Below are 12138 nucleotides of genomic sequence, written 5' to 3' on the forward strand. Positions count from 1 at the left end.
GTGGAATCATACTGAAAGGAATCTTTTGTGTCTGGCTTCTTTCACTGAGAATAATGTTTTTGAAATTCTATCCATGTCATTTTATGTATCAGTAGTTCATCAGGGTTTTTTTTAAAGTGCTAAATAGTATTCCATTGTATAGATATGCCACAGTTTGTTTATCCATTCACCTGTTGATGGGACGTTTTGTTGTTTCCAGATTTGGGCCATTGTGAATAAAGTTGTGATGAACATTCAAGTATATATGTTTGTGAATACACGTTTTCATTTCTCTTAGGTAGATATATCAGAGTGCGATTGCTGGTCCTATGGTAAATATATGTTTACCTTTATAAAAAAACATCCAATTTTTCCAAAATGACCATATCATTTACATTCCTACCAGAAGTATATCAGTGTTACAGTTGCTCCACGTCTTTGCCAACACTTGGTACTGTCAGTGTTGTTAATGTTAACCCTTCTAGTCGGTGTGTACTGGTATCTCATTGTGGTTTTAATTCCATTTCCTCGATAACTGAGCATCTTTTCAGATGCTTATTGCCGTTCATAAAATATTTATTCAAATCTTTTGCCCATGTCATAAATTGAGTTCTTCTACTTTAGTTATGAGTTCTTACTGAACTGTAAGCATTCTTTTGAATTCTTGACACAAGTCCTTTATCAGGTATGTTTAATAAATATTGTCTTCCAATATGTGGTTTGAATTTTCATTTTCATAACAGTGACTGTACTTTTCTATAAGTTTAAACTTATTTCAAAATAAAAGACTACCAAAAAGAGAAGAAATTACTAGTTTGCTAAGAGTTTTAAATCATGAATGGATATTGAATTTTATGAAATTCCTTTTCCGTATCTATAAGGATGATCATATACATTTTATTTTATTTATTTTTATTTATTATTTTAGATTTTATTTATTTATTTATTTATTTTTGGCCGCGTTGGGTCTTTGTTGCTGTGTGGGTTTTCTCTAGTTGCAGCAAGCAGGGGTTACTCTTTGTTGAGGTGCACAGGCTTCTCATTGAAGTGGCTTCTCTAGTTGCGGAGCGTGGGCTCTAGGCGTGCAGGCTTCAATAGTTGCAGCACACAGGCTCGGTAGTTGTGGTGCATGAGCTTAGTTGCTCCGCAGCACGTGGGATCTTCCCTGACCAAGGATCGAACCCATGTATCCTGCACTGGCAGGCGGATTCTTAACCACTGCACCACCAGGGGAGTCCCTACATTTTATTTTATTAATTTGGTAAATAATAAGACTACCAATGTTAAACCAACCTTTAATGCTTGAAAGAAACATACATTTTATATATTATATATTACTGGATTTGTTTTGCTGATATTTAGAATTTTTTTCATCTCTGATAAGAGAGAGACTGGTCTACAGTTTTCTTTTCTTATAATGACCTTAGGTTTGGGGATCAACATTTTATTGGCCTCATAAAATGAAGGTATTTTTGTATTCTCTGAAAGAGTCTGTGCACTATCGTTTTCATTTCTTCCTTAAATATTTGGAAGAATTTAATGGTGAAGTCATAAGAATCTGGAGATTTAGTGTGTGAAGATTTTTAATCACTATTCAGTTTCTTTAGTAGATATAGAACTATTCAGGTGTTCTTCTTTCTTTCTTTCTTTTTTTATTTTTTGGTGTCACTTTTTATATGTTGGGTTGTCTAGAAATTTCCCATTTCATCTAAATTTTCAAACTTACTGACTTTAAGCTGTCTAAAATAGTTTTACTTCAAGTTTGTGGTATCTGTAGGATTCACAGTGATGTCCCCCTTTTCAAGCCTGATAGAGAATATGTATCCTATTTGGGGTTTTTTGTTTCTGCTTTGTATGTGTGACCAGTCTTGCTAGGGATTGGTCAGTTTTACTATTTCTTTTCATTGACTCTTCTCTACTGTACATTTTTTTCATTAATTTTTTTCTCTTCACTTTACTATTCCTTTCTTTATACTTTTACTATTCCTTTCTTTATACTTTCTTCAGGTTTAATTGTTCTTTTCTAGGTTTTTGAGATGGATACTTAGGTAATTCTTGTTTAACACTATAAATTTCAGCCTTTAAAATTATAAATTTCTCACTAAACACAGTTTTAGCTGCATCTCAAAAATTTTTATGTCATATTTTCATCATGATTTAGTTCAAAACATTTTCTAATTTCTACTGTGATTTTTTTTCTTTGACTGATGAATTACTTAGAAATACATTGCTTAGGTTGTATGTGTTGGGGAATTTTGCAGTTGTTGGGTGCAATATTCCATATATATCCATCATGTCAATTTTGTAAGTCATGTTGTTTAAATGTTTTGTTTCCTGTTCTATCAGTTCCTGAGAGACGTGTTAAAAGCTCCTACTGTGATTGTAGATTTGTCTATTTCTCCTTGAAATTTTGGCAGTTTTTTTTTGCTTTATGTATTTTGTAGTATATTGTTAATTGTGTGCAAAATTAGAATTGTTTTATCTTCTAGATGGGTTAATATTTTTATTATTGTTAAATATCACACTTTATTTCTAATAATGCTTCTATCTTTAAAGTCTACCTTATATGTTATTTATAGCTATACAAGCTTTCTTTGGGCTAGTGTTTGCATAAAATGTCTTTCTATTCTTTTACTTTTAACTATTCTGTGTCATAATTTTAGATTATTACTCTTGTATCTTTTGTACAAAGCACATATATTTTTAAAACCAGTATGACAATCTTTGTTCTTTTTTTTTTTTTTGCCGTACGCGGGCCTCTCACTGTTGTGGCCTCTCCCGTTGCGGAGCACAGGCTCCGGATACGCAGGCTTAGCAGCCATGGCTCACGGGTCCAGCCGCTCCGCGGTATGTGGGATCTTCCCAGACCAGGGCACGAACCCATGTCCCCTGCATCGGCAGGCGGCCTCTCAACCACTGTGCCACCAGGGAAGCCTCACTACTATTTTTTAAATAAATGTATTTATTTATTTTTGGCTGTGTTGGGTCTTCGTTGTTGTACGCGGGCTTTCTCTAGTTGCGGCAAGCAGGGTCTACTCTTTGTTGCAGTGTGCAGGCTTCTCATTGTGGTGGCTTCTCTTGTTGAGGAGCACGGGCTCTAGGCACATGGGCTTCAGTAGTTGTGGCTTGTGGGCTCTAGAGTGCAGGCTCAGTAGTTGTGGCACAGGGGCTTAGTTGCTCCGCGTCATGTGGGATCTTCCCGGACCAGAGCTCGAACCTGTGTCCCCTGCCGTGGCAGGCAGATTCTTAACCACTGCGCCACGGGGGAAGTCCATACTTTTACTACTTCTGAGATAACATATCATTGCTGGCATCCCCATGGAGGTCTAAACCATTCTGATCTGTTATTTGGAAGTGAACATGGGTCTTCACCATTTATGGAAACTGACTCTTGTCTGGTTCTCTCCTCCTTCTGGGCTCAGGAGATCCAAACTCTCCTGAAGTCAAGCCATTCCCATTTTCTTAGAACCCTTCTCCTTCCCGATAACTGAGTCTTCTGTCTCCCAAAGACTTTAGAAAATCACCACATTTTAACCTTCCCTCTAGAGAAGAGAAGGGAAAAGTACTCCTTGTCTTTTCATGGCAAGCCCAGAGACAAGAAAACAAGATGTGATTTCTTAATCAACTGCCACACCTATTAATATTATTTCGATTTTGTGGCCTTGACTTAGAATGTAACCATAATCAATCACACTATTTCCATGGGAAATCAATTCCAAGTTATAAACACTTTTCTTTTCTTTTAGGGAACTTTGAGAACCCAATATATTCATTAGATATATTCTCTTTATAAGAGCATTTTTCTTGCTTCTCTTTAAGGAAAGGAAAAATTGCAGAGAGCAATGATAAGATTCATCATTAATATAAAAATACTCTGGTCACTGCTTTAAGGCTTTGCTTCAGCATTAATGCCCACAAATGATGTGAACATGAGGGAATATATTATCTCTTACCAAACGGCAAGATATTTTCTTCGCCAGGACACAAATGACATAGAGATAGAGATGTTAATCATTTTAAAGATATAACCTCCCTGAGGTACACTGTAGAGTTAAGAATACCATCATAAATACAGATGTAGGTAAGGTTTAATTTAAGGAACTGTATTTTGGGTATTGTAGCACTTAGGCCAAAGAACCATGAGATAGTGGCCTGGTTTAATAAAACATTACAAAGGTCCATTAGGAAAACTCACCAGGGAAAAAATGGGGGTAGTTCTGAAATAGACCATAGGAGCTGCTGCTTCTGCTAAAAGTAACTACACTGATTCCTAAATTTATCTCATTCTGTGATAACCGACTTTTCATTCTGAGGAGAGACAACGTAGTCCAGACCTCTTACCATTTCCTGTGCTTATCAGCTTTCATCCTGGGCCTAGTATAGACTAACCTTTCACTCTGAGGTGTCAGGTGAGGTGGTTGCCTCAGATACAAGCACTTTTTACCAGATAGACTAAGGGTAAATTGAACTCAAAGTAATTTTTTTTTCTCCAAAATCCTTCCCTGATTCCATAGGTGGAAAACCTTTTGTTTTTTAGTTTCATCGGACCACCATTCCCATGTCTAGTCCAATAAATACTGGAATGAAGGCAGAATGATAACAAGGTACATTTGCGTGTGATTATGCAACATATCATGAGAGGAAATATTTTTTCAAAATAATTTGTAGGGGCTTCCCTGGTGGCGCATTGGTTACGAGTCTGCCTGCCAATGCAAGGGACACAAGTTTGAGCCCTGGTCTGGGAAGATCTCACATGTCACGGAGCACCTAAGCCCGTGAGTCACAACTACTGAGCCTGCGCTCTAGAGTCTGCGAGCCACAACTACTGAGCCCGCGAGCCACAACTACTGAAGCCCACGCACCTAGAGCCCGTGGTCTGCAACAAGAGAAGCCACCACAGTGAGAAGCTCACACACCGCAATGAAGGAGTAGTCCCCACTCGCTGCAACTAGAGAAAACCCGCGTAGTAACAAAGACCCAATGCAGCCAAAAATAAGTAACTTTATATAAAAAAATAATTTGTAAGTTTGGCCTAGGATTGTCTGAAAACTGGAAATAACTATAAAACAATTCAGTAGTCATAAAACGAATTTTTAAAACCTGCTTTTCCCAAAAGAGATTATCCACATTTAATCATTCAAGAGCTGATTATCCAGAATGTGTAATATACAAACCCGTTATTTCTTCTTTTCCCTTCTGCTGCCTGATTTTTGGTCATTTCACAGCTCATTGGTATTCTCTCTCTTGGAAAATAAAGGCAAATATAGCACAAACTAGTATTTTCAACTTTCTATGTAAAGGTTTTGTAGGAAGGGTTATGGTTTATATATCACTTTTCTTTAATAAGTATCTGGTTAGGCTCTACTGGGCACTGGTGAAGAATTAAAGACATTTAAGACATCGTCCCTGCTCTTAAGGCTCTTACAATTGGAGAAACAAGGTTTATGTATAAAGTCAAATATTAATGCAAGACAATGTATATTTAAACAACAATATGAAAGAATCTGGTCATAAATACATAGTGTACAAGAGAGCTTTATAGATCTATCATGGTTTTGAAAAGGGAGAGCAATAGTTTGAACTGACAAGATGGTCACAGAAATTCTCAGTAAGGTAGTGAGACTTGAGCTAGGTATCAAAGACTGGATGGAATCTTAGCATGGGCAAAAGAAAAAAATAGAAAATTCTGCACAAAGTAAAAAACACAAGAAAATCCCAGAATTCCAGGGTTCAAGGCCCACAGATATTTTTAAATGGAATATTCCAAGCATACAGAGTATAGAAAATAATATAACAACTTCTTTTGTCTTTCCCGCCCAGCTTTGTCACATATTTACTTTTTGCCACATTTGCTTTAGATCCACGTCTTTGTTTTTGTTTTTAAATACAGATTTGGCTAAAGGCTTCTACATACTCGTTATCATTATCCTGCTTTCTCAGTAGAGGTAACAACTATCCTGAATTTGGTAATTTATCATAACCACAAATATTTTAAAATGTTATTACAAATGGAAATATGCAGTATTGTTTGATGTGTTTAAAGTTATGTAAACAGTAGCATACTTTATGTATCTTCTGCCACTTGGTTTTATTCACTCAATATTCTATTAGTTGAGATTTATGCATATTCTAATTCTAGTTTTAGTTCATTTAACTATAATATTGTATTCCACTGTGTGATCAGACACCAATTTATTTATCCATTCTCAGGTTGATGAACATTTAGGTTGTTTCCAATTATTTTCCTGTTTTAGATAATGCTTCAATGAACAGTCATTTACATGTCTCTTTATGCATTTGAGGGAGAGTTTCATTTATACATGTAGAAATGGAATTGTTAGATTGTAAGATTGTAAGGGCATCTTTAGCTTTGATAATGAAAAATTGCCTTCCAACGTGGTTGCACCCGTTTATTCTCCTCCCCACAGTATACGAGATTTCCCATTTCTTCCTTACCTTTGCAACTCTGATGACTACATCATAGGCATGGAACTGGAGAGTAGCCCGGAGTCAGTTCTTGCTATAAACTAGCACTCTGTGTAGGTGATGCTCAGCTTTGGATCACACCATGAACCTGCCCAGCCCCAGCTAAGACGGGATATCAAACCTCTGGGAGAGAACTGGAGAAGAGCAAAGAAAGGACTGGTTGAGTGGCTGAGGATTGGGAGCACATTTTATTCATTTTTGCAACCCCAATATCTAATATAACCTGAAACTCAGTAATCAAAGCTCAGTAGGTGTTCAACTGACTGAAACTAATTATAAACCCTGATCTGTTTCTGATTTTCACTCCTCTAAGCTTCAATTTCCCCATCTGTAAACTAAGGACGATAATAAATGAAGGAGTCTTTCCAAAGATAAAATGAGACATAAATATGAAAATATTTATAAATGCTAAAAAGTAATGCAAATTAAGTTATAAAAGATTTCAAAGCTGCTTCTGTGTCGTGACTTCTTACATGTAACCAGATAATATTTTAGCAGTTTGAAAGTATTGGCAAATTTCTCATTGGCGTTCTTCTTTTAACCTTAATTAATCCTGGGATTCCCACCTACCTCAGACTCTGCTCAGGATTACATATAAAGATACACTGTAATCTTAAAAAGGTATTCCAATCCTTACTGGCAGCCCTCAAAGAGCACCTATGAGGAACCCATTCATGGTTACAGAGCCACGCTTGAGTTCCATTCTATTCTCTCTAGTCCTAAAACACAAACTCTTTCTCTAGGACCCAGTTTATTGGGCTCTTGGTTATTTTCTCCCTTCTCTCTTTCTTCCAACACCTGAAAGGTTGATTTAGCTCCTTTCTGGCTAAATTATTCCCCTTGTCTTCCTGCTTCCCCACCATCACGTCTCCACTATCCTTTCCTTAAATTCCACATCACAAATATAGCAAGCAAAGACAGGCTGGAAAACACTGCCTGGGGAAGAATGGATACATATTCATATCTTAATAAATTATCCCACAGCATAAATTCTTATTATGGAAGTTACATTATTTTCACTTTAAATGTTTAAAAAACAAGGCCCAGAAACATTTTCTATTCCTTTTAAGTGGCCTTCATTAAAAAAAAAAAAAAAGATTGCTCACCATTGCTCTACACTCTCAGACTGTCACTTAGAGATCTCAATATTCTACCGTCTTTATTTGTATGACTTAAATTTACACGTGATGATCTAATTTCCTCTTGTACTTTCTAACTCTGTCACTATCTTTGCAATGGCTGCTCCTTAATGCCCTAATGCCCTTAATATGCCTAAAAGTGAGCTCACATTCATTCCAAATCTAGCTTCCCCCCGAGACTTCCATATTTCCACTGGCATTTTAAGAAGCATATTTCTTGGCCAGGTGCGGTATATCAGAAGAAGAGAATGGGGCCAGAGAGACTAATTAAGAGGCTTGTACCCCGTAGCAAAAACCAGACTGCACTCAGATTTGCAGACATGGTGTTTTGGATCTATTTGGAAGGACCAAAGGGGGCTCTCTTTAGATCAGAGGTAAGCCCTAAATATTGGCATCAGCAGTGTAAGAGTGTTATACTTTCAGGTATTGAAAGTTCATACAAACATTTTCAGATATTGATGCCCACTTAATGGTATTGATGTTGAGACAGAGAGAGAATGCCTGTACAGCTCCACACTTATGCTTGAAAAGGACTATTCACAAATTTCATATAAGAGCTTAGCCATTTGTAAATGAAATACAAAGCAGTGGGGAAATTTTCATGAGTTTCCTTCCTTTTATTCCTTTTACAATGAGAATAATTATTCCATCAACACGTTTAAACTATTTCTGATGGCATCGGGTACTCAGCTGGGAAAGTTTATACTACCAGATGAGTCCTAATTTAAACATAATTTAAAAAAAAGTATCTTAAGTAACCCAGATGATCAGATTCCAGACTGAAGCTTTGGCTCTAATGCTGAGAAGAGGCCCTGATGCAGTTGGGCTTTGCCATGAGCTCAGACCCAGGATGACCTATTTCCTGGGGCAGAGATCTGGGTCAGTTTAAGAAATGAGTCACCTTCACATCTGCCTTGAGCTATGAGCAGAGGGTAAGGAATAACGAAAAACTCCTGGCACATGTTATTTCAATTACTTAACTGGGCTTTTATTTCTGTTGTTATTTTTGTTTTTGCTTTGCCTGTTTTGATCAAGAAAAACTCCAGTCCAGGTTTAAACCAAATTCACGGATTTTTTTCTCCAAAGAGATGAACTTTTTAGATCTATGAGCAGATTGCTTTCCTAGAGGTTTTGTCGAGAGCAGGGGCTAGACTCCTCCTAAGGGAGTAATAGCGACTAGAATAAAGCTTCTAAAGAACAGGCCAGTAGGATAGCACTCTGGGCAGTAATCTACCCTGGAAACACAGTGTATGTAACTGCATTTGTTCTGGGTCAACTCGATCCAATCTGGCCCAACAGTGGCCTCACTCTGTATTTGGGAACTAGGGGACAGGGCAATACCCTTTAACTGAGGGCACCTAAGGGGAATTTTAGGCTAGATGTTATATGAAAGGGAACCAGGGAAACACTGTGCTCTGACCTATCAGGGGATAAAAGGTGAATATAACCAGGATTTTTATCGGTAGATTATCTCAGCATCTCTTGATCTCTCACCCAGACTGTATTCAGCCTGCCCCTCTTTACAATCCTTTAGCATTTTGTCTATGTTTCACAGAGCCTACACCCATCAAGGATTAGTTGGGTCTAAAAAGATAACAATTCCCTACAGTGCAGGCCCAAGAGCACCCCCTTGAAATCCTGGCTTCTCAAGAAGATAGGAGGTTCTTGTCTATCGAGACAAGGTTCTTGTCTAACTTGCCTTTGCAAGATCTCACCTGATAGCAACACTATGCCCTGTTTTGTTGGTGTGTTTTATCTGCTTGGTGATGAGAAGATGCTATTTGATCGGATAAACTGTTAGCAGGAATTTTACAGTAGGATCTATGAGATCAGGTTCTTGTCCCTGGCACTTTATGGCAATGGGGGTTCAAGAACACCTCTGATGATCTGATTCAGAGGGGAGCAAATATGTTTTTTGGAGATGTTACTTGATGGAGACTCAGGGGCCAGTTGTAGTTGAGGATTATATAATTATAGATTATAATCTGATCCCCTGGAGTTGGGCAGCACGGTGGCCCTGAGTTTGTTGCAACTATAAAAAGCTGAATCAAAGTTTGGGCTACGATATAGTGTTGAGATAATAGGTAGTTATAGTCTTCCTGTAGTCAATACTGACCAGACTGCATGTGGCATATACTGAGCTCAATGCTTAGTGCCAGAGTTTAGAAAGATATTAATACATTACATGTGTCTATATGAGGGGGGTCCAGATGAAATGTATGAAGATCATGATGTATGAGAAAGGCTGAAGGGGATCTGGGAGAATATAACTAAGAGGACACACACTAGCAGGAGAGGAACTATGAACATCAATAGTTAGGTCAGCACTGACCGCCATGATGACAAATCTAATGATACTTTTATATCTCCCTCCTCAGTCTCTCTTTGGCAGTTAACACACTTGATCATTCTCTTCTTAAAATTCCCTCCTTCTTTGCTTCATTGATACTAATTGTACTAATTCTGTAGATGGTAAAATTGAATTAGAAGTGCAAGAGACTTATCTGTGGAAATACCTGGAAGGATGAAGAGGAATGGAGGAGTAAGCGGGACGAGTCTCAGACTGCAGAGCAGCTCTGAGAAAGGATCAGTGAGGCCAATGAGGAGCTCAGAGCAAAGACTGCTCATTAGACGATACTGCATTACATATTCTCCCATCTTGTCTCCAGTCTTGCCATCTGCCTTCAATTCATTCTCCACCTGCAGCTAGCAGAACGTTTCTAAGGCACAAGTAAGATCATGCCACTCCTGTGCTGATAACCCATCAATAGCCCCCTTGTGTTCTCAAAAATCCAAATTATTTAACACAATTTACATGCCCCTTAATAGACTGGTCCCTGTTTACCACTCTAGCCTCATCTGTTGTTCACCCCAAACAGAACTACTTTCACTTCTTTGAATGTAAACTTTCTACCCTCAGTATGGAATATACCTTCTTGCCTGGCTAATTCTCTAACTTGTCTTTTAAGTCTCAGCTTAGAGTTTCCTTACTCTGCGAAGACTTCCATAACCTGCAAAGACTAGATTTGTTGCCCTCTTATGTGATCCCGGAAACTACATAATAAAGGGCAGGTGGAATCTTGGTTGTGCATCTACAGAGGGCAGTGAAATATCACTTGGGTGCTAAATATTGGAAATGTAATAAAAGGGACAATGTTTATATATCAGGACTTCTCTCAGGGAATATGCTACATGAAAGATAAAGGAATTCTATGATAAATAGTTTGGTGTGCGTGATAGTTTTCCAAAGGGACATGATAGGCAAACATTTTCAATCTAGTCACTACCTTCACCCTCCAGCCCAACCCTAGGCATTTGGAAATGTTGTTGATGTCAGTATGGCTGGGAGCAGTACTGATGGCGGGGCAGGGATGATATAATGCTTGGGGAGTCCCATGCAAGCAAGGATTACCCAAAATGCTAATGAAACCTCCACTGAGAAACACTGTGCTAGGACATATGCAAGTCTGGAAGCAGAGCTGAATTGCTCAGAATAACAGAGAGGAAGCTGAGAGCTGACACCTGAGGACTTCCATCTCCACCCACTCCCCATGCAGGGTTCCACCTCACCTGTAAATAAATGTTGAGTACATGCTTTCAAAAATATCCATTTACTATCTTAAAAAAATTAAGAAATTCATTTAAAGAAATTAAAAATATATATAGGTTGAAAAAGAACCAAATTATTAGCCCGAGTGGCATCTAGTATCTTCTTCTTGCTTTGCTTCTCTGCACCTCAGTACTTATCTCACTGTCAAGAAATTATCTGAGAACTTGTCTGTAGCCCCCACTTGAGTTCAGGGACCTATTGCATTGCCAGAACCTAATATATGTTTGGCACCTAACAGATGCTCAACAAACATTTCTGAACTATGGCTCTCCAAATTTAAAAATTAGCCCCGAAATTTTTTCTAAGTTTCAACCCTAATTTTTATTAGTGATAAATGTAAAATTTATCACTTATTTCACATTTCTATTTGAGCACCTCCAATTTAACAGATACAAAACAGAATCATCTATTTTGACCCAGTGTTATAACCCTCCCCCAAATAACCCCAGTTCCTCTTACTATGGCAAATGCTATTACCTTTTTGGGATCTTCCCAATTGTCTGAGCCAGAAACCTGCTTGTCATCCATGTCACTGTCCGCTTCCTCACCGTCCAATTATTTCCTAGTTTCCTTCCCTTTTCTCCATCCTAGGCCTCCCTGGCCTTAATTCAAGGTCTCTTATGTTATTGCATTTGCTTCCTAAATCATATCTCCAACCCCATCCTCATGACTGTCAGCCTTTAAAACATTCTAAAATGTACTCAAAATAACAGTAATTAATACTTTGTGGGATTACTGTGGCACCAGGTACCGCTGACTTTTACAGGTATTTTCTTTTCGACTCTTCATAATAGCCCCAGTTTGAAATAACTTCCCAAGGTTGTTCAGTAAGGAGACAGAGACAAGACCTGAACCCAGGTAGCCAGGCGCAGAGCTGTGTTAGGCTAGGTTATATAACCTCCTGGAACTTTCTGCCATATTGTT

The sequence above is a fragment of the Hyperoodon ampullatus genome, assembly GCF_949752795.1.
Source record: "Hyperoodon ampullatus genome assembly, chromosome: 15".
NCBI classification, from domain to species: Eukaryota; Metazoa; Chordata; class Mammalia; order Artiodactyla; family Ziphiidae; genus Hyperoodon; species Hyperoodon ampullatus.